This window comes from Gorilla gorilla, chromosome 11 (assembly GCF_029281585.2).
Source record: "Gorilla gorilla gorilla isolate KB3781 chromosome 11, NHGRI_mGorGor1-v2.1_pri, whole genome shotgun sequence".
Lineage (NCBI taxonomy): Eukaryota > Metazoa > Chordata > Mammalia > Primates > Hominidae > Gorilla > Gorilla gorilla.
The window spans coordinates 102,438,372-102,460,873 of record NC_073235.2 but is presented as its reverse complement, the minus strand read 5'-3'; the positions used below and the strand labels follow the sequence as shown (position 1 = coordinate 102,460,873).

Below are 22,502 nucleotides of genomic sequence, written 5' to 3'. Positions count from 1 at the left end.
AAAAAGAAAAGAAAAGAAAGATAAATCAGGCAGCAGCATGCAAAACTGGCTGGAGAAGAAATGGAGTATTGGCAACACAGGCAGAAGTGCATATTCACTATTAGTAAATCAGTAGTACATATCCACATTACCCTTATGCTCTTAGTCTATCAGAAAGAAGTATTTGGAAGTTGAGTTCAATAATATGAAAGTCTTCTGAAAATTGGGGTGCTTTAAATATGTAATATTAATATTAATCTCATTCATTCTATAGTATTATATTTAAATACTTAAAGTCTCTAAATCATGATCATAAATTGGTATCTACAATCGTTATCCTGTAGGTAATTGAAAGCTTTGAAGAACTTGATCAAAGTGAATTCTTTCACCAAAGATCTAAGAATAGCCAGAAGATGTTCAATTACAGAGGCAGTCCAGGCATATCTGCTTTTCCTCCCCTTTCTCTCTTTGCACTGTATCCCGCTCTACCCTATACGGAGAGTTTGGATATGGAAATTTTGGAAGGGTCCTATTAGCTACAAGGACATAGCCTCCTATGTGAGAATCTGTCTTTTTCAGGATATGAAATCAGTTTTATAATTTTAAGGAAATTTTTGATACCTACATTTTTAAGGAAATGTCATTCTTGACTCTGCTTAGGCTATGCACAGGAGCAGGCCGGCGGAGAACAGATTTTCCTCGTTTTAGGAACTGTTGTTAGTAATGCACTCTCCCAATCACCTGCATCAATGAAGGGGAGCCAAAATGGAAATAATCCCAATGGTAGATCATCCAAAAACACATGGCTCTTTAGTTTGGAAGTACATTCAATTACTTTTTCTTGCAGCTAGGTCTTTCTAAATCTGTATTCCCTGGTTATTGCTAAAGTAATTTGCTATCCCTGACCACACACTAATTCATAATGGGAAGAATGGCCCAGGTGGGCTGGTTGGCAATGGTGCATCAGCCTGAGATTAACCATTTGCCACAGATAATTACAAATGAGTAATTCAGAGCCAGATAATTGAGAATTCTTATATACTATATATTTTGTCTCAGGAGGCCAACTGTAAAATTCCTGTGATTTCTATGATTCTATGTGCATGTGTGTGTGTGTAAGAGAGAGAACGAGAGAAATTAAGAAGAATTTATGATAATTTTATGATAATCCTTTAGCACTAAAAGAGAATTACTAAGGCCTTGCTTTTAGGAATTGAAGTAACATCTTTAGCTGCTTTCTAACTTTGAAAATGTGAGGATTTTGATTTTTTTTAAAAAAATTCAACCATAATCTTTAAGTAAATGACTTTAATGTCACATACCAGAAAGGGAACATATAAAGATGAGGCTTATCATTTCTCAACTAGTTTCATCAAGAATTATAATTTTCAATGGGTAAACTTTGAGAGAAACTATACTATTAATCGTTAGACTCAAGAGTTTTATCAAAGCCTCAAACATTATCACTGGCAACAAAAGACTGAATATAAACATAGTTAATTATTTCTCTGGCTTTACCAAATACCATTCTGAGGTACTGAAGATACCTATTAAGATAGACATAATTATTATTGAAGGATATGATTTATTTATATATTTTCCATAATACCTATAAAATAAATAAGTTAGAGGAAATCATAATCTAAATGTGTATTAAAATAATATTGTCAATAGCTATTGATATTTGGCAATAGCAGTCAATAAATTAAATAATTACATGCTTGTCAAAATTTTGTATTGGAGATGATTGTCCTTTACCCAACTATCATTTCCTTGATGCCCATACCCCTTCTTAGAGAGCATACCTGGCACTGCCTGGAAAGAGCACTAGAACACTGTGTCCTTGCCTATCTGAGAGTGTGAGCCCATCACACTGAAGCTGAGCCCATCACATTCTCTCTCCTGGTTTTGGATGTGCAGACTAGAAACACCATGTGTAATCAGAGGTGGGTGCTGCTCTTTTAGGAGCACTGGTAATGGGAATTTTTCCAAAGACAAAAGAATGAAACAGGTGCAGCAGAGACAAGGAACCAGGGGCCAGAGGGACAGGAAGAAGAAGAAAGTGAGAGTAAAAGAATTTTACTGATAACCTTCTGGTTCTATAAAATTTTTTATTTCTTGCTAAAACTGGACACCTTGAGATGCTGTATCCTTATAATAAACTTCTCTGTAATTAGCCGAGCTTAAGTGGATTTCTTCTGGCAACTATGCATATGAAACTGCTCAACCACTATGTTAATTTTCAAGTCTTCTAAAGATGGCAACAACTTAAATTTCCCTGCCAGAATTTTGGAGAGAGGCAAGCAAATCTGACATCAGAAATGTAGTTGTCTCACTTTTGGTTTAAATCCTGAATCAGTTTAGGGAAGCAGTGGGTGAAGATTATTTTTAAACAGCCCACAGTCAACTTATCCTACTCAAAAGTATGACCAAAACACTGAGGAGGCAGAAGAGATAAAGAATTTTTATTTTCTGATAAGTAGTGGTTATTTTGACATAAAATAATTATTATATGAAAGTCCTTTGAACCACTGTGACTTGGATTGACAATTAGAGAAAGAGAGAGAGTGAGAGAGAGAATAGAGTGAGTGTACATGTGGCCTACTGCATGAAAGGTAAATCAGCAGATTCTTGAATCAACCATCTATTCTATTTCTATGATTATGTATTGGTTTAAAAAAGACTCCTTCTTAGTAAAGGCAAGTGTTGACTAAGTTATGTGTGTCACAATAAAAGCCATACACCTTCTTTTTGGCCTGTTAAAACAAGGTTTAAGGAAAATGAGGAATAGTTCAAGCCAAGAACATCTGAGCAAATAATCAAATAAGAAAAACAATTAAAAGTTTGGGGTGTTATTAACAAACTGAGAAAAAAACACTGAGATAAGAATCTTGGGGGGAAATAGAAAGCACAGTAAAAAAATAAATAAATGGGGCGAGAGTTAAGATGTGAAAAGACTCAGAAGACCTTCATTCTTACAGTAACACAAGAAAAGTCATAATATAAAATTATACTTACATATGAGACAATAGAAAAGTGGTGGACAAAAGAAAACGGTGACAAACTAATTTTTAATAGATCAAAACCTTTCATGGGTCAGCAGAAAGTGACAACATCCTCTAGGGTAAGTTCTGTGTCTAGATATAGGCAGGCAGATGAGAAGACGTGCCATGAACTTGATAAGTGTATCAGTTAAGAAGAGGCCAGCTGATCTATTGGCAATGGTAAAGGAAGGCAGGATGGACTGAGGTATGGAAGACCCCTTAAATGCAGCATTTTTTCTTAGCATAATAATTCTCCCCATTCTCTTCCACAATTTGTTGAGAAAAGCTGGGCATGCTGTATTAGATAATAAGAACTCGGGTAAATAGTTTGTTAATTTTAGAGTTTATGGTAATCTAGCTAGAAATTAGACTTTTTAATGTTTGCTGTAGCTATAGATGCCAGAAGCTTCAAATTCCTCTGGCATCTTTGTTTTCATCTCCCTTTTTGACTTTCAGCTTCCCTAGGTATTCCTCCTCAAAAAGAGTTGTGTTGTACAGCTCTTTCAGCTGTAATCCACTGTTATAATACTGGAGCCCCGCTGGTGTGGTGGTAAGCCATGGCGGATAAGGAGCATTCTATACTCTTCTAATTAAATCTCTGTGTTTTATTGGGCCTGTGTCTTTTACAAGTTTTTCTCCGGTGGTAAAGACCTTTTTCCCTCTCTTGCCTCCACTCCTATCCCTGACTGCTCCAATCCCAATCTATTTTCTTAAAGCCTTGACCCTTGTTGACTATGTCTTTCCTCCTTACATGAGACAGGAAGACTGGAGGGAGCTTCAGTGGGAAGAATATCCTTCCCCCAATTGGGATAAAGTTCTGAAAGATTCTTTCCCCATGGAGCATAGGCCATTGTTAGGGAGAGGTCTCTGGGTATATTTCCCATTGGGATATTTCTGGGTATATTTCTCACTCTTCCTCTTCTCTTCCAGAGCTACCAGGGGATCTTCCTTCGCCCTTCACTGTGAGAACCTGCTGAGGTCCCTAAAAATACAGTCCGTGAAAGTGCAGGGGCCACCTAAGACTGTGATTCCCAGGAGTTTCTCATTCAAGTCCATACTCAACCTCCAACAAAATTTATCAAATTTACTGTGTAAAGGTTCTGTCTACTTTATGGCTTGAGTACCTTCTGCTTCAGGTAAGAAGCTCTTGGCTATGTTTCTCTGGATGAACCTGTCTCCCAGATTTTGGGGAGAAGGGTTGCCCTATAACCTCAGTTCTCTGATGTGTCCAGTAAGAGTCATTGATTTTCAGTTTTCCAGCTTCTTCTTGTTGTAAGGATGAGAGTGATGATTCAGGCTGTTAACACGTCAGAACTAAAACTGGAAATCACATTTATATATTTTCATCCAACAACTACAAAATACACTTTCATTTCTAGTACACATGGAAGATAGACCATGGCAGTACATTTAAAGGATTGAAATAATACAGAGTATTTTCTATGATCAAAATAGAATTAAGTTAGAAATCAATAATAAAAATTGATACATGAAAAATCTACAGTATTTGGAAACTAACACTAACTTCTGAATAACCCGTAAGTCAAAGGAGAATCAAAGGGAAATGAGAAAATGTTCAAATTAAATTAAAATGACACTACAACATATCAAAATGCATGGAATAAAACAAAAGTAGGGCTAAGGGAGTGTATTAGTTAACTACTATTAATAACTTTGCCAAAAATATAGCTATTTAAAACAATATATAGTTATTATCTCACAGTTTCTGTGGGTCAGCAGTGTGGGCATGACATAGCTGACCTCTGCTCCAGGGTGTCACAAAGCAGCAATTAAGGTGTTAGCCATGGCTGCTGTCTCAGCTAAATACTTGACTGGAGAAGAATTTACTTCCAAACTCATGCAGTTTTTAGCAGGATTCAGGTCCTTCCCATAAAGAAAACTCAAGGCCCAGATGGCTTAACTGGTAAATTATATCTTTAAAGGGGAAATAATGCCAATCTTACATAAGTCCTTTCAGAAAATAGATGAGAAAACAATACTTCCCAACTTTGTTGTGAAGCCAGAATAACCCTAAAACCAAAACTGGCAAGTACATTACAAGAAAAGAAGTAACAGAGAAGTAAGTTTTAACAAAATATTAACAATATAACTCTAGCAATGTTCACATAGGGTAATACAGCACAACCAAGTGGGGTTTATCCCAGGGATTCAAGGTAAGTTTAATGTAAAAGTGTAACTTGTCGTGAGGTGTGGTGGTTCATGCCTGTACTCCCAGCACTTTTGGAGGCCAAGGCAGGAGGGTTGCTTGAGCCCAGGAGTTTGAGATCAGCTTGGGCAACATAGGGAGATCCTATCTCTACAAATAATTTAAAAATTAGCTGAGCATGGTGGCACACACCTGTAGTCTCAGCTACTCAGGAGGCTGAGGCAGGAGGAACACTTGAGCCCAGGAGTTCAAGGCTGCAGTGAGCCGTGATCTCACTACTGCACTCCAGCCTGGGCGACAGACCAAGACTCTGTCTCAAAAAAAAAAAAAAAGTTCATCACATTAACAGAATAAAGGAGAATCACCATGTAACCTTCTTCATAGATATAGAACAATAATTTAACAAAATTCAACTCCTTTGTAGTAAAATCTCTCAGGAAATATAAATAGAAGGAAACTTTAATAATCTTACATGAAAACTCTATGGCTACAAAAGACTTAATAGTGAAATTTTGGATACTATCCTTCTAAGTTCAGAAATAACAAAAAACAGTTTGTTCTTATCACTTGCATTCAGCATTGCACTGGAAGTCCCAGCCAATACTACAACATGGCAAGAGAATAAAATAAAATGCATAAATATTGGGAACGAATAAGTAAAACTCTTTATTCACAAATGATATGATTATGTACCTAGAAAATGCAAATGAATCTACAAAACTCTGCTAGGTCTCACAAGCGAAGTCAGCAACAAACAACTGGAAGATAACATTTTTTAAATGATGGATAGTAGCATCAAGAAACATAAAATACCTAGGAATAAATTTAATGACAGATATACATGTTTGCTAGACTGACGACTATAAAACATTGGTGAGAGAAAGAAAATCTAAATAAATGGAGAGCCATACCATTTTCACAGATTGAAAGATTCAATATTGTGAAGATATCAGTTATCCCTTGTAGTAGTTTCTTATGGTTGTGTAATAGTTTACCAAAAGTTTAGTCAGTTGAAATAACACAAACTCCTTATTTTACAGCTCGGTAGATCAAGGAGTCAGATGTGGGTCTCACTGGGCTAACATAAAGGTGTCAAGACTCTATTCCTTCTGGAGGCTCTGGGGAAGAATCCATTTCCTTGTCTTTTCCATCTTCTAGAGGCCACCTACTCTCCTTGGCTCATGGCCTCTTCCTCCGTTTTGAAACGTCAACAACAGCATGTCAAGTTTTTTTTGTATTGCATCATTCTGACTTCTTTTTCTGCACCCCTTTTCCATAGCTAAGGACTGCTGTGATCACATTGGCCCTATCCAGATAAGCCAGGATAGCCTCCCTATTTTAAGGTTAATTGGGTGGCAAACTTAACTACATCTGCAACCTTAATTTCCCTTTGCCACATAGCCTAACTTATTTACAAGTTCCAAGGATTAGAATATGAACGTCTTTGGCAGGGGGTGAGGGGAAGGGAAAAATTATTCTGCCTGCCATTTTCCTCAAATGATCTGTAAATTCAATACAATTCCAACAAAATACTGGCATATCCTTTTGTAGAAATTGACATGCTGATACTAAAATGTATGATGGATACTAAACAACTTAGAACACTTGACCCTTGTGCAACATGAGGGTTAGGGGCACCAACCCCCATGCACTTAAAAATTTGCATATAACTTTTGACTCTCAAAAAATTTAACTACTAACTGGAAGCCTTACTGATAATAGTCAATTAACACTTATTTTGTTTGTTATATGTACTATAAGAAACTGTATTCTTACAATAAAGTAAGCTAGAGAAAAAATGCTATTAAGAAAATCATAAGGAAGAAGTAATACATTTACAGTACACGTGGTATTTATTGATACTGTAAGTTTGCATTGTCTGTTTACAGGATTGATTGTCTGTCTGAAATAGTGGGTGACCATAGCTGCAGACCTCAATCTATGGTACATATCAAGCAATTCGACTTTTTCTCGTAGTGTGATAATTTTTCTCTGCTTCTTGGGAGTGCTTCCAGCATCACTAGTGGCACTTTGTATGGGTCCCATGGTGTTACTCAAGGTCTATGCTGTTGCACTAAACTCATTGACAAATATGCAAGCACTGAGAGAAATCACTTTCCACTGCAATTTGCAATATACTGAAGAGACAAACTGCTGATGTGGAGATGATTAGCATCACATGGCATTTTAAGCGATACTTGCAACACTTGAGCTCATGGAAATAGCAACAGGAGGTAGCTATGAAATTATGACAGTAGTACAATATGTACAACAGTGAATTTTATGTAGTTGTGATTCAATACTGCATCTTTACATTTGTGTACATTTCTCTGGACTGTGAGTGGCACCATCTATGACCTGTAAATGCTTATATGCATAAGTTTTGATAAATTCTAACTTTCTATAAGAGATCTATGTGTATTTTATGGTAGTAAAGGATAAAATAGGTTAGTATCTATGTATGTTTTATGCCTTCATGACATATCTAACTTTTTCTTAATTTGGGGGGTATTTCTAGGCTACGTGGTTCTTCTGTAAGTTTTTTCAAATTGTCACAAATCTCCAAAAAAAATTTCAATATATTTATTGAAAACAAATTCATGTTTAGGTGTACCTGTGCAGTTTAAATCCATGTTGTTCAAGCATCAAAGGTACTAAACAATCTTGAAAAGGGTAACCAAATCTGGCAGGCATACACTACCTAATTGCAATATTGTCAATAAAGCCACAGTGATTAAGAGAATGTAATACTGGTATCAGAATAGACTAATAGATCAATAACAAATGGTGCTAGAACATTTGGATATCCGTATGGGAAAAAGAAGGACCACGATGAATACCTTACAGTCCCAAAAATTAACTCAAGATGGATTGCACACTTAAACTTAAAAGCTATACTATAAAGTCCCTAAAAGAAGACACAGGAAAATATCTTTGTGACCTTGTGATAGGCAAAGTTGTCTTAAAATGTGAAAAGACCTAATTCTAAAGGAAAAAAATTGATAAACTAATAAACTGGATACAATTTTTAAATTCTGCTTATCAAAAGATACTATAAAGAAAATGAAATCTGAATAATAAACTTGGAGAAATATTTGCAATACATGTATCTAACCATCATGAGTGCATGTTGCATCACCAAGACCCCTCTCTGAGACTAGAGGATTATGTAATGAGCTGCTTAGAAAATTGTTGGCTGACAGCTCTCAGTTGACAACTCTCTTCAAGAATTGCCTAGGCTGAAGATGTCACACCTCCTTTTGGGGGTAGTCCACGTCTAATATCTTATTGACTCAAGAGTGTAAATGTTTGGTCCTGCACTGCAACTTAGGAAAATTCTGAAGGCCACCAGGTTCAGAATTTCCTATGTTGTGACTACACAGGTGGCCGATTTCTCCCTTTAACAATCTTCCTTTTTCCTATGGATGTTGATCCCAAGAGCGCTCCCTAATACTTCTCATACATTTGCCTCTCCATCTGCTTCCTAAGAAACCCATTCTGAGAAGCATTGACAAAAAACATGTGTCCCTGATAGATAAGTTACTCCTATAAATCAATAATTTTAAAGTAAAACAACCAAAGTTTTAAAATGGGCAAAATACTTAAATAAATACTTCACAATAAGGGATATACAAATGGTTAATAAACTCATGAAAAGATTGTCAAGATTATTAATCAACAAGGAAATGCAAATCAAAACTACAATGAGAATACCCACACACCCATTAGAATAACTGAAAAATAAAAGTATTAACAATACCAAGTGTGGGAGATAACATGGAGCAACTGGATCTTTCATACATGGCTAATGGGATTGTGAATTGATGCAATCACTTTGGAAAACTACTTGAATGTTTTACAGTGTTCACAATATACCTACCTCATAATCCAGCAATTCCACACTTAGATATTTACCTACAAGAAATGAAAACATTTATCCATGAAAAGATTTAAACAAGAATGTTCATTACTGCTTCACTTATTAATTTAAAAATAACCAAATTAACCATCAACAAAAGGATAGATAAAGAAGTTGTGGCATTTTCATGCAATGGAATACCACATAGCAATAAAAAGAAGGAACTACTGATAGATGCAACAACATGAATGAATCTCAAAAACACTCTGTTAAGTGAAAGACGCTAGACTCCCCAGAATGACATACTGTGTGTTCAGTAACAGGCGAAATTAACATATGAAGGTAGAAATCAGGGCAGTGATTGCCTGAAGAGGAGCGGCTATAGACCTTGAAGAGAACTTTCCAGGGTAAGAATTTTCTAGGGTGATGGCAATGTTCTATAACTTAATTGGAATATTGATTTACAGGGTCATATATTTGTCAAAATTCATCAAACTGTACACTTGAGATCTGTGCAGTTTACTATGAGAGGGAAGATACTGTTTGACAAAAGAATGTAAATAGAAAACTGCTAATAAAACATCAGTAAGACAGGAGAATAGTAGGGGGAGACATTCAGAGAAACATGTTCTGTTTCTTGGTGGCCAGTTCCAAGGCTCCTAACATATCTGCTTTCCCTGGAGAGCCTGATAATAGATACTTGCTATGAAATTCAAGCACACATGAAAATTCAGAACGTGTTCATCTTTATCAACGGTAATAGTTTTGAGGGCAAAACATGCAGTCAAGTGTAGTGCTGCACTTAGAAGTGCCTACCCAGCCACAAAATGCAGGGTTGAAGCCCAGCTCTGCCTCTGTTTATGAGATCTAGACGAGTTAGTTATCCTCTCAGCTGTAAAATGGGGATAATGATAATAATTGCATCCACTTAGTGGGGCCATCTTGAGGATTAAATGACTTAACACATGCAAGCCTTCTAAAAAGTATTTGCCATATAATAAGTGCTTGATAACTGTTAATATCGTATGAATTCTAAAGTGCATCCTCCTGCGTGGATTTGCTATTGTGCAAGTTTAAAGATATCCAAGCAGAAAAGGATATATAGATCTTTGAAAACTTGAATCTGCTTGTATATTTCTCTGAAAATGTCACTGGCACCGTTGTGGCAACCCAGCAGTGATGGTTTCTATTCAGGGAAGAGGCAGTTCTGAATTCAATAAGGTTTTTTGCAGAGAATCAAGAGGCTGTGGGTTCTGGTCAAGGTTTCACTGTAGTGTCTACCAAAGTGGGGTGGTAAAGGATCTATTGTGGCTAAAATCATTTCTTCCCACACCAGTGATTACAAAGTTAACAGCTACAGTTAACTGGCTGTAGCTGCAACTGTGGCTGCTTGCTTTCTTCAAATTATGTAAACTACAACCAGCCAGAATACTAGTGAAATATTGAATAGTACTTTTGCTTTTATTGGTTTATCCTTTATTCAATCAAAGTCTGTGAACATCTTCATTTCACTTCAGATTTGAGCAAAGATATCCATTAATTAGACCTCAAAATAACTACATTTCTACAAACTAAATTGAGTTAGCCAGCTTATATTACCGGCAAGTTTTTTAGTCTGAAATAAATATATGGTACCATCCCAAAAATCTGATGTAGTTTTCTTGAAAAAATTTCAATTTCCTAGTAGTATACAGCAATCCAGAGATGTTACTTACTGGTATAGAGCTGCTGTATAATGTGTCTTATTGAATCAGAATTATTTCCCAGTTGATTATTGGATGCATAAATCCAACCAAAATTATCACCTATCAACCTGAAAACATTAAACTTACAAAGCCAAATGGATCATCTGGCAAATCATAAATATGGCCATGGCATCCAAGTACACATCAGCACTCTGTTGTCTTGAGTCTAGACTTGGGGGAAACGTTAGCTCTTTCAGGTGGCCAGTAGAATAGGGCAGCTGCATTCTCCTAGAAACAACTCCATGTAATTAGGTTTAGGAAGCCAAACTGCCCTTCACATCTGAAAAGGCACCCTTCCAAGCAGTACATGGCAAAAAGTCTCCTTCAGTTTTCCTGTCCTCTCTCCCCAGGAGCCAGTGACCTCCAGAACTGTAGACAAAGCAGCTTTTGCTGCATTTAAAACAAACAAATAGCACAGGAAGGTGACTCAGTGTGATCAAGAGAATATTAGGCAGTTCTCACTGAACGAATGAGGTAAAGTTGAAACCTCATTAATATGCTGTTCCTGCTTTCCTCCTGAGAGAAAGTTGAATTTGGGGTTACCAGAAGGCAGAGCCATTTCAGGGTGAAGCAAAGTGGGCTTTTGTTTCATTTTGTTTTTGTTTTAGAGTGGCTTGTTGAGTCCTCTATCATTCCTCTCCTCTCTATGCCCTATTGTGATTTTCTGTCCTGCACGTACACTTACATAGAGAGTAACCAAACATCTTATGTATTTCTAGACATTCTTTCAAATATGTTATTTCCTCCATAAGCATACTCATATCTATCAGATCATGTTTCCTACTTTTTAATTTGAAAACCAAGGTCACCAAGATGCCCATGATGAAAACACTGCCCCATTCTATACTGAGTGTCTGTCTTCATTCCCTTATCATTAAGTGTGGCAGACATTTTGCTACATTGGTATTCTCTGCTATTGTCTGCATGTTAGTTAACATTCTTTTGGTTCCAAGTGTTAGAAACAGTCTGGCTAAGTTAAGTTAAAAAGGTAACTTATTGAAAGGACGCAGAGGCAGCTCCCAAATCTGGGGATGAGGGGAACAGCCAAGTCTGCTGGCTGAAACCTCAGCAGCAGGAATCCGTGGACTTTCTCTCTAGAGTGCTGCCTTTGATGTGCTTCAGCTTCAAGTAATCCCATCTTTGTGAGTCTTGGTTCAAAATTCCAAATTGGAGATTCCAGAGAGAATCTGATTTGCTCAGCTCAGAACAGGTGTTCACCGCTGTGTCAATCGGCTAGTGACAGAGGTGAAACCCCCTCAGTAAGATATGGCTGCTGAGGATCTCTCCTTTGCCTGTCTGGGGCAGGTCCCCTTCAAGCAAAGTGACACCAACAGGCATTTAAGCTCTGGAACCCCTCTTTGTATATTGCTTTGAATAGAACCATGCCTCCAAGCATTTCTTTAATACTTTGCCATAATACTTCCAACAATGGTTAGGAGTATTGTCTCTTCATCCCAAAAGAAAGGCATGTTTTTAAGTCTAAATATTCCCATGGCTTTGAAAATATCATTTGGCTCATCTTGAAGTGGTAGAGAGAGTGCTGGGCTAACAATGGGTTACAATAGACCTACTGAGCATGCCTGACCAAGTTTTGAAAAAGAAAACTTCCATAATCAAGTAAGATACATCCACCTACCAAAAGACATAATTTAGGGTGGAAGAAAGAAGGGCTCTTTTTAAATGCCAACCGGTTAGTTTATGGCCTGTATCAGTGCTGCAGTGATGGAAAAGGAAGGTGTCAAAAAAGTAAAATAGCTGATTTACTATCTACAGAAGATTAACAGCTTGCTAGGCCTGGGTGAGTATGGAAGTAGAGGCGAGTGAAATGTTCCCATTGGAGACACACTGATGAAAAGGAGCCAGGTGAGCAGATTGACCAGCTTCTTTTTGTTGTGAGGAAAAAGTTGCCATCCATCATGATTGAGCTCTTCATTCTAGGGAAGTGTTTGGAAATCCACATTGTTTAAGGTTCATTTCCACAAACTGAGATAAACAAATTATTCTGGGACTAAATAATAAGCAAATTCCTACTTTCTGTCTAAATGAGGGATATCACTGACCATCAGTCTCCTTTGAGGATTTATTCAGGTCGCCCTTTTTGGAGTAGGTGACACCAACATGCCCAGGAGGCTATAGGTTGGTAAAGGCAAGCCTCAGTAGAGTTGATACGGCCAAACTGTGGGTCAAACCAAGGAAACAAGATGTTGGCTGGGACTGGAGGCAAGCCAGTTTCAGAGCCAGAGTTACCTTTTCTGGGCCATCTGTCCGAATGCTGGGAGAGGCCATCTGGGAATTGCAGCTTCTTCTGGTTGGAAGCAAGAGGTTGAGAATCGGCATCTGGGACAAGACCACCATTCAACCCTCCCAACCAAGCCTAAGCCCAGAGCTGGAGCGTGAGGCACTGAGCATAGGACAGTGTTTCCATATGTTCGGAACCCAAGGCCATTGACTGGAATAATCTGAGGAAGTCATAAATACGTAGATAAATTCTAGCACATGTCAAAATAAAAACTAATAAGCAAATGTTTTTCTAAAGTCGTGAAAAAGGAAATCACATTCTTTATTAGTGTGCTGTCAAAACCTGTCAGTCTCATCTGGTTTCTAAGCATATAAGATACAGAATCTATTTTCCAATATCGAATCCATCTTTCTTTTACCAATGACCCTGGGCATGAGTTCATGTAATGGGTTAGTCTTGCTCATGTTTAACCTGCACTCCTCCGGCCTCTGAAAAAATTCTATCCTGATAAGCTTGTATTAGGGCAGTGCTTCTAAACCCTATCAGACCTAATGTCCCCTTTTAGAGCACATATTGTATAATACCTTCTTTATTATCTTGAGATTAAAATCACAGATGATATATCTTACCTTCAAACATGTTTTAAAAATCAATATAATGCCATAACTGTAATTTAAATAAGAAATAAAAGGAACATAATGTATAATAAAATAACATATCAATATGGAGAAGCTCAGACATGGCTTCATTAGAAGACAGAATGAAGAAGTCAGATGTTTGTGCCTCTATGTAGAGTTACTATGATTGCAACAGCTAAAAATGCCAACAGACAGAGGTGCAGTGTTGGCAGCTCAAGTGCCCCAAGCAATACCGTTGCCAGTGATACAATTTTCTGAAGTGGCTAACAACACTTGGTTAAGTTCCCAACAAAGCAAAGTATAATCTTCCCTCCACTCACATGGTAGTTGCACTCATGGAAAATTCAGTATATATTTAAACTGTACCCAAGATAGTCTGTGTTTATATAAAAATCGAGTTAGGCTTTAAGCTTAGATAATTGCAAACAGGTTTTTCACCTACATTGCTGTCTTCTGGGACATCTAAAAGTCATGGCAATCATGCATCAATTATTCACTGTGCAAGATCATCCAGCACATTGCAGTACATAGAGAATCCTTGACACTTACCTAACTAATGGCAATTACAGCCCTCAAACACTGTGAAAATCAAAATGTCTCCCCCATATTTCCAAGTGGCCCTTAAGGGAAGGTGTATCCCTGACAGCCACTGTATTAGGGCATCTTACTACAACTGAAAATATAAGGATCATTTAATTAGCCCTTTTTGCAGTATGAAGATACTATATTGTTGAAAACCAAAGTCATGCACCAAACTATACAGGCCAAACCTACCAGGTTGTAATCAAAAGCTCAGGATGGAAAGTGTTCACACATTTTAGGTTGCCTCATCCACTGGAGAGATTACAAACATGGTATCAAATCCTAATCTGCCCTATACCTGTAACCTTCTAGAATACTATGTGTCTGCAGAATAAACATTTAATATTAACTATCTGTGACTTATGTATTATCTAAGTGTTAAGCCCTTTTCTAATGTATCTTATATTTTGTCACAGGAACTCATATAAGACAATGGACTGTGAACTACTCCCAGGCAGTAGAACCATATCCTAATCAAGAACATTTGCTGCCTCCAGGCAAGGGGGTCTTGGCAACATGTGCCTAGTTAAATTTCAGAATTGCTATGACCCAGTGACTTCTCTTTGCCTCCAGTCTATAAATGAGAATGTTGGTTTGGCTCATCCTTTCCCTGTATCACATTGAAGGAAGGTATTTATAAGTGGGGAGAGGGGATGGTGATAACTTGTCTTTTTAGTTTATAGGTTTCCAGATCAAGAGGAGTTGCACTTGAAGAGTGAAACCTCATCTGCAGTTGGACCTGATTTGGAGAATGAAATCATGGCCATCAAGTCTGCTGCCATAATAAGATGAGATTTTTGATGGACCTGAAAAGACTGCAGTAGATTTGCAAGGGGGGGAAAAAAAAGGAAAGAAAAGCCACAATTTCTTTGAATTTCCTCCCATTGCCATTTGGTCCTGTGACCTGCATTTGTCAATGGGACATTAGCAAATGTGATGCAAAGAGACATTTGAAACACGTGCACATTGGGGTTCAGAAGTGCTGCTTGGAAACTATGCAAGCAAGCTTGAACTAGCCTCTTAGAGGAAAAGAAGATGTGGAAGCAGGCCACGGCCACCCATCCTGCCCTCAAGCGGATTGCAACCACATGAGTAAGCCTGGGTCAGACCAGCAGAACTGCCCATATGAGTACAGCCCAAAGGGCCAACTTACAGAATCATGAGCCAATCAATGATTGTTTTAATCAGTACATTTTGGGGATTGGTTTGTTACACAGCATAAATTAATGGCTATCATAACTCTACAGCACTTTAGGGATAGCAACCTCAGCACCATGAAGAGTCAGAGGGAAGTTCCTGGTGAGTCCTACAAAGACTTCATTATCTGACTCACTGGAGATATCAAAGATACCAGCTTATGAGAAGGAACACTGGTGACTCTGATTACTGACTTATTTTATACATCCAACATTTGCACATAAAGTTTCCAATCTTGCTAAGTTATCAGTTTCTGAAACTGCCTGAGAAAAAAGTAACTGCATGGTCCACTACACCTACCTGACATTTTTAGGCAGTTTTTCTCACTTTAATTTTACCTTTGGCTTATGAAATCTTATATAATGGATCAGTTGTGCTCCATAAAAGCCTTGGAATTTTATCAAATTGCATGTTGTTAGTTGACCCCTGTGCATCTCTCTCCATTATCCTGGCCCACTGCAAGGAACGTGCGATTAAATGTCATTAACCAACCAGAACTAAAGAAGCTTCATAAATAGACATGCTAACCTTTGACCAAATGCAGTTCATAAACTCTTTCAGGAAAGAAATGCTGGAGATTTCTTATAGTATTTCTGTTTCTGAGTTAAATTGGGACTATGTGGAGTGGAAAGGGTACTAAACTCGGAGTTAAAAGGCCTAGCTTCTTGTTTAGATCCTTCCTTCTCTTTACTGGGAGATCTTGGAGTTATTTAACCTCACTAAGCCTTGGTTTTCTCATCTGCTAATGGAAATGATGAAGCCTTCCCTGCCTACCCTCACAGGGTAGATGTGATGAATACATAAAGTAAATCCTTTGTTTGCACATGTCAGCATCAGGTGCTGACTGGCCCACAGAGACCATGCTTTTAAATATTTTTAATGATACTATTTCACCTATACACAGTACTGTAGGAGGAAAGTCATAGTGGCAGTGCTTACTGGAGAGAAGAGAGCCCAGTCTGAAATGCTGTCAATGCAAAGCCCTCCAGTCCTTGGTGCTGACTGTTAAGAAGAGGCCTGGACCCTCCTGGTGTCTGGCCTCCGACCATGCTGTGGAAGGCCTTTCTGGCATGCATGGCATTGACTCATTAGATCAGGACTGAAATCCCCATTGCTACGTCTGCAAGATGCACCTCTGCCAGAACGATCCCTGTGCTTCTTGCATACACACCCCTAACATTTGTGGGAGCCAGAGGACAAATGAAAATCCATATGCCTGATATCTAAATATTTAAAAGGATCAAGGAATCTAACAGAGCACTTAAATAAAATATATTATATCCTCATATCTTGACAAATACACTTCACACTGACCTTGAAGGCTAGTTTTGAATTTAGAACTCCTCAGACTTCTCAGAGTCCCTTTCCAGGATATGGTGGGCCTTTCTTTTCCATCCCACAGTATGAGGGCCTCAAGATCTCACGTGTGGACACCCCTGTCTCCATGTCCAAGCTACATCCACACTCCCCACAAGTGTCTGTTGTTTTGGCCACCGATCAGATTGAGGAGTACATTGGGGGAGCCTGTCCACACTCAGAAGGACAGACCTGTGCAGAGGCTCATGCAAGCCCTGAAAATTGGCTCAGGACATTTGGGCAGAGACTTCCGGGGTCTTGGCTACTGAGGCATGGTCTGGAAGGGGAGGCGTCCAGTGGCCAGGTTTCCTTGGTCCTGCAGATTCCTCAGCTATTACTGGAAACCCTGAGGCCTCTAGTTTTCAGGTCCACTACTCCTCTCTGTCCAACTTCAAAAGGAAGCCATGACCCGAGAAGAGAATGGGCTGGCAACCAAGGGTGACATTAAAAGATATTTTTAACCAGCATGGCATGAGTACCATCCAATCATCTAACCATTACACCAGCAAAAATAGACACGGATGATGAGAAATTGCTATGGCCATAGTTCTACTTAGAACTGGCATTGCTCTATATCTGACATTTATCCTTGGCCTTCTCCCTCTCCCTGCTACCTTGGCAAGGTCCACACAACTGATATTCTGCTTCAGTTGATTTCCTGGGCTAGAACCCTTTCCTGATCCTTAGTGTCTTTGACTGGGGCAGGCTCTGATACTCTTCCAAGTTCTTCCCATCTCCTTTCCCCAGGATGCTAAATCAAGAAGATGATCTTGATGCATAGTGTCATTACCTGCCTATGATAAAACTGCTGCCTGGATCCCACCGCTACCACCTACCCACTAACAGGGGGACCATGGAATGCTGCGGTTATTCCTCCCCTTCACCCTATGGGCATTGGACAGCTGTTGAGACATACAGATTGAGTTTGACAAGATGCAAACACAGAACAATAGGGAACAAGGGTGTGGCTTAAGCAGGATCCTGTACTTCTGGTATCTGCCCTATTTCCAGCCTTGCTGATTCCTGGCTTCAGGTTCTGTGACCAGAGGCTCTTCTTCATCCCATGCCTCCAGCCTTGAATTTCTGCATCTGGCATCTCCTGCTCCACTCTCTTTCCACCCTAGTTGTCTCACCTGGTTTGCTCTTTCCACTCTTCACTTCTAGCAGAAGCTCTTTCCTGACTTCCTTTTGGCCTGTGCTCCAGCACTGTCTCTCTCGGAGTACCCGGCTAGTCGTCTCCCATCCCAAGCTCAGCTGGCATTCCTGATACCCTCCATGGGGCAAACAGGCCCTTTTGTCCCAGGAAGTGTCACATAGACACCCTGGCCCTCAGTAGAAGTACAAACAGAGGCCCACATACCATATGTCTAAATATTTTAAAGTTATACATTAAGCCAACCAACTGTTAAATAAAACATGTCCTATTCTCCTACTTTGACAAATGTACCTTCACAGTGTCCTTGAGGTCCAGATGGAAATTTTAATTTCTGGGACTCCTCAGAGTTTTACGCCAGAACATACAGACAGTGAGAACCAGCCCCCAGTCTTTGGCCCCACCCTGCTGCACAACTTCCTTTTCTTGCTGACCTGGATTTGCCTCACATGGTGAGGGGCCTTGCAAGGGCAAGTGTGCACTTCCCACCCTTCACAGCCAAACTCCACCCACATTCCCTGAAGAGAGCTGCTCCTGGCCCACCCTGTCCTCAGAGTGACCAGCCCTACAAGTGGGCCTGAGGCTATCAGGACAGGGAATTCTGGGGTCTTGGGTACCTGGAATATGGTCTTAAAAGGAGGATGTGGGCTTTGGGGTGGGGATGCTCCCTCAAGCTTCAGGCCCATGGCAGGAGCTCCTCTTTCCCTGGCCTAAGGGCTGTTCTGAGAGAGAGAATAAAGAAATTTGGGTTTAGATAAGTCAAGTTGGAGGAGCTGGTGAGAAACCTGTGTGGAGATGTCTTGCAGGCCTTTGGAAATGTCCATGTAAAGTTTGACCAAAGAACTACGCACAGTAGAAACCTGAGCATCACTGAACTGGAGAAATGGGATTGCGTGGGCTTTCCCACACCAGCTGATGATGATGGTATAGAGTTGTTTAAAGGCAGCACAGCTTCTCAGTGCCCGAAATCACTGCTCCTCACAATGCAAAGGTTGTTGCCTCTCCCTGTCTTGGTAAGGATGTTTTAGTGAGACATGTGGCTTTCCAGGGGTCATTAGGGACATGTGGAGGTGCCTAAGGTAGAGGTTGTATATAAGATAGATTAGAGTTGACAGTGAGTGCCAAAAGATATAAATGGCTTATAGTGGCAGTTCAGGCTGCAATCATGATGCTACAGTCTCTAAGGATCCAGGCTCCCTGTATCTGAATAGTATTTTCCATCTATTCTGAATAATAATTTCCACCTCACTGTTCAAGGTAGTTGCTGAAGCTCCAGTCATCACTTCCACATTCCAGCCAGTGGGAAAGAAGAGCGAAATATACACCTCTCCCTTGTTAAAAGAAAAACTTTAGCCAAATTAAATTTAAAAGAATTTAATTGAGCAAAGAACAGTTCCTGAATTGGGCAGACTCCTGAGCCAGAGTAGGCTCAGAGACTCCAGTGCAGTGCAGCCACATGGTGGAGAAGATTTATGGACAGAAAAAGGAAAGTGATTTACAGAAAATAGAAGTACAGAAACAGCCAGATTGGTTACAGCTCAGAGTTTGCCTTATTTGAACATGGTTTGAACAGCTGACCACCTTTGATTGGCCAAAACTTGGTGATTGGCACAAGAGTAGGTTACATTCTGTTTACAACTTCATTTAGAGTACAGTTCACGATGTACAGAGAAACTTTTAGGCTGAACTTAAAATGTGTAAGGAGGCACCCTTAGGCTAACCTTGATTTAATACCTCTTAAGGCCATTTCTCAGAAATTTTACATGGCAGTTCTATTTTCATCTCATTGTCTGGAACGTAGATACATGACCACATCCAACTGGAAGAGGCTGGGAAATACAGAGTTTATTTCAGCCAACGAGAATCCACCCCCCACCCCGGACATTCCTAGCTAAAAATTAGGGTTTCTATTACCAAAGAAGTAGATAATGGGAACTTAGGGACAATTATCTGGCTTTGCCACAGGTTGGAAGAGCAGAGATGACAGAAAGAATTGCCTTAGCAACGTGCTGTTTCGCTTCTGATGCTCTGAAATACTTGGTGGTATGGTCATCTTTAGGTCCTGGTCCTTCCACTGCTATTAGGAGGGTGCGGTCAAAGCCTTCCAGCTCCCTTAGTCCCATTTCTTTTTGGGTAAAGCCTGGAACAGCAGGCTACTATCTAGATGCTGGGTGAGAGTCACGTCTTAATTTGTCCTTGCACAGCTCATCAAAGGCTATTTCTCTCTTTGAATAAGCTGTAGCTGTAGCCGTTATTATGCCCGGAAAGGCTGTGAAGTTCCACGGATCAGCAGTTTTGGTAGTTGACTCTGCCTGATCAGATGTAGAGCAAATCATAAACTATTCAACATGTAAACACTGGAGGATGTGCTCTGCATGGGTAATGCACATGAAGTTTGGTTTGGCTCAGTGGCTCCTGTGAGGGCTTTAACCCAGCCCAGCTGGGTGGAAGTGTGGTTTTAAAGCCCCTCAGCCCAATATGGCAAAGTTGGGGAGGGAGAGGATGTTGAAATGATGGGGGAAAGCAGACAAATAAAGAGAAAGGGGTCTGTTTTTCATAGAGGAGTCTTCCCTATGAGATTCTGTTCTCTTCCTTCCTGAAGCCCCTCAGACTCAAGGACTTCTGTGGAGTCCATTGAGGAAAGTCTTTGGAATGCTGTCACACAACAGTCTAGGGAAGAAAAGATGGCATTATGAATTCCTTGAAGAGGCAGCAAAGCCATCACTCCAGCCAAATCCTAGCACTAACTTGCCTCACCCACTATTTTACCAGAAGAACTTTCTAGTTGATCTGTTTTTTGACCTGTTACCACTCGCCAGAGGCCCAGGAAGGGAGAACACCATTCTGGCCAATCCATGGGATTTGGAGTCAGGCAGATCCAGGCTAAAATTCTGCATCTGCACTTTACTAGTTATGTAGTTTTAAGCACATTAACTTTCTGAGCCTCCATTTGCCTACCTGTAAAATTAAAGGGGGAGAAAACTACCTCACAGGATTTCTGTGAGGCTTAAGTAATATCATATGCATAAAATCCTAGTTCAGTTCCAGCCCTTTAGGCACACAAGCTATAATTTCCTTCCATCTCCTCTGCTGGGAACACTGAATCACAAGTAGGACGTGCCATTAAAACCTTATATCTAAGAATCCTTGCCCACCCCCAGTCCCCTTCTCTACTTTCCCTTCTCTTGCTGTTCCTGACTCTCTGGTAGAACCCTACCCTTATCCAATTCTGTTCTCAGCAGTTACAGGATGTCCTTTAACAGCTGCCTGACCCTCGTCAATTTCCCCCTTCCACAGAGAGGCTTATGGAGGAAGTCTTTAATTTCTCTTACCACAAAAAATTGCTTGCTAGCTAAATGCTACCTCAGCCCAGACGACCTGGGCTTGGCCAGTCCAGGGTGTCAGTCTATCCACAGTTGTAGATACATGCTGTCCTCAAGCCTCATTGTCCTCTGAGCCTGAGGGCCCTCTGGACCACTCCATGAAAGTCTAAACTACTGAATTGAAAATGACCAAAATCTTCTCCTGGATCAGAACAGGATGGGGGAATTAAATGGAGAGACCCGAACTTTCCTTCTTGGCTGTGGCTTCTGTTTACAGCTCAAACCCTCTCATTCCCTTCTCATCAGTCTCTTGGCCAATCACATCAGCAGGCACAGAGCAGCCCGGCTGCGCCGAGTTCAGTTAACATTGGAAGCCTTGCAGTGGCAGAAAGAAATCTTGCTTCCTCAGTAAGACAAATGTGGTAAGACCTACATCTGCCTATCTTCTTCTTCCTCCCACCAGAGCAGGAGGTGCCCCCAAAGGCAACTCTGCTTGGGCTCAAGTCTCAGTCCTTCATGCTGTCTCCCTAGTTATACCTTCTCCTTTTTCATTGCTTCCCTCTGGACTGAATCACTCCTGACATCATATGTAAATATACTTTATTATTTCCCATTTAGGAAAACACCAAAACAAAAATAAAGACCCTCTCCTGACCCCACATTACCCTCCAACCACTATCCCATTTCTCAAAACCTCTTAGAAGGATTGTGAGCACACTGTCTCCACCTTCTCACTCCTGTTCACTCCACAGCACAATCCAATCCAGTTTCCATTCTCTTTGCTCTGCTGAAACTGTTCTAGTCAAGACCTACAACCATCTCCATACTGACAATCCAGGGAATTCTTTGGACCAGATGATGTCATTGGTTTGCTTAAAATTCTTTAGTCTTCCCATTGGGCTTAAAAGGACATCCAAACTTCATTTCTTGGCCTTCAGAGCCTTTACTGGCCATGGTCTAACCCTTAAACCTCATCTCATGACCCTTCCCAACCTTCTCGTGAAGTTTTAGTCTTTAGTCATTGGCCTTCCATGGATTCCAGAGATTTTCCGGTCTCTTTCTGCCTCAGGGCCTTTGTGCCTGCTACGGCTTCTCCCCGGAGTGTTTTTCCCTTTGCTTGCTGTGTGGAGGATTCTTTCTAAGTCTTTAGGCCTTAAGAGTCACTTCCTCAAGAGACCTCAGTGACTACTCTACCTAAAATGACCCACTTTGGTATTTTT

The 22,502-nt window shown here is 40.0% G+C and overlaps 1 protein-coding gene across 1 annotated transcript in view; it reads left to right on the top strand.

Annotated features, from left to right (window-relative positions):
- Positions 1-22,502, top strand: part of TYW5 (tRNA-yW synthesizing protein 5) — a 245,786-nt gene that overhangs the window by 160,086 nt on the left and 63,198 nt on the right. Inside the window, exon 2 of the mRNA XM_055379344.2 lies at positions 3,954-4,159. The gene's annotated coding sequence lies outside the window, so the exon portion shown is untranslated. The remainder of the gene's footprint in view (positions 1-3,953; positions 4,160-22,502) is intronic.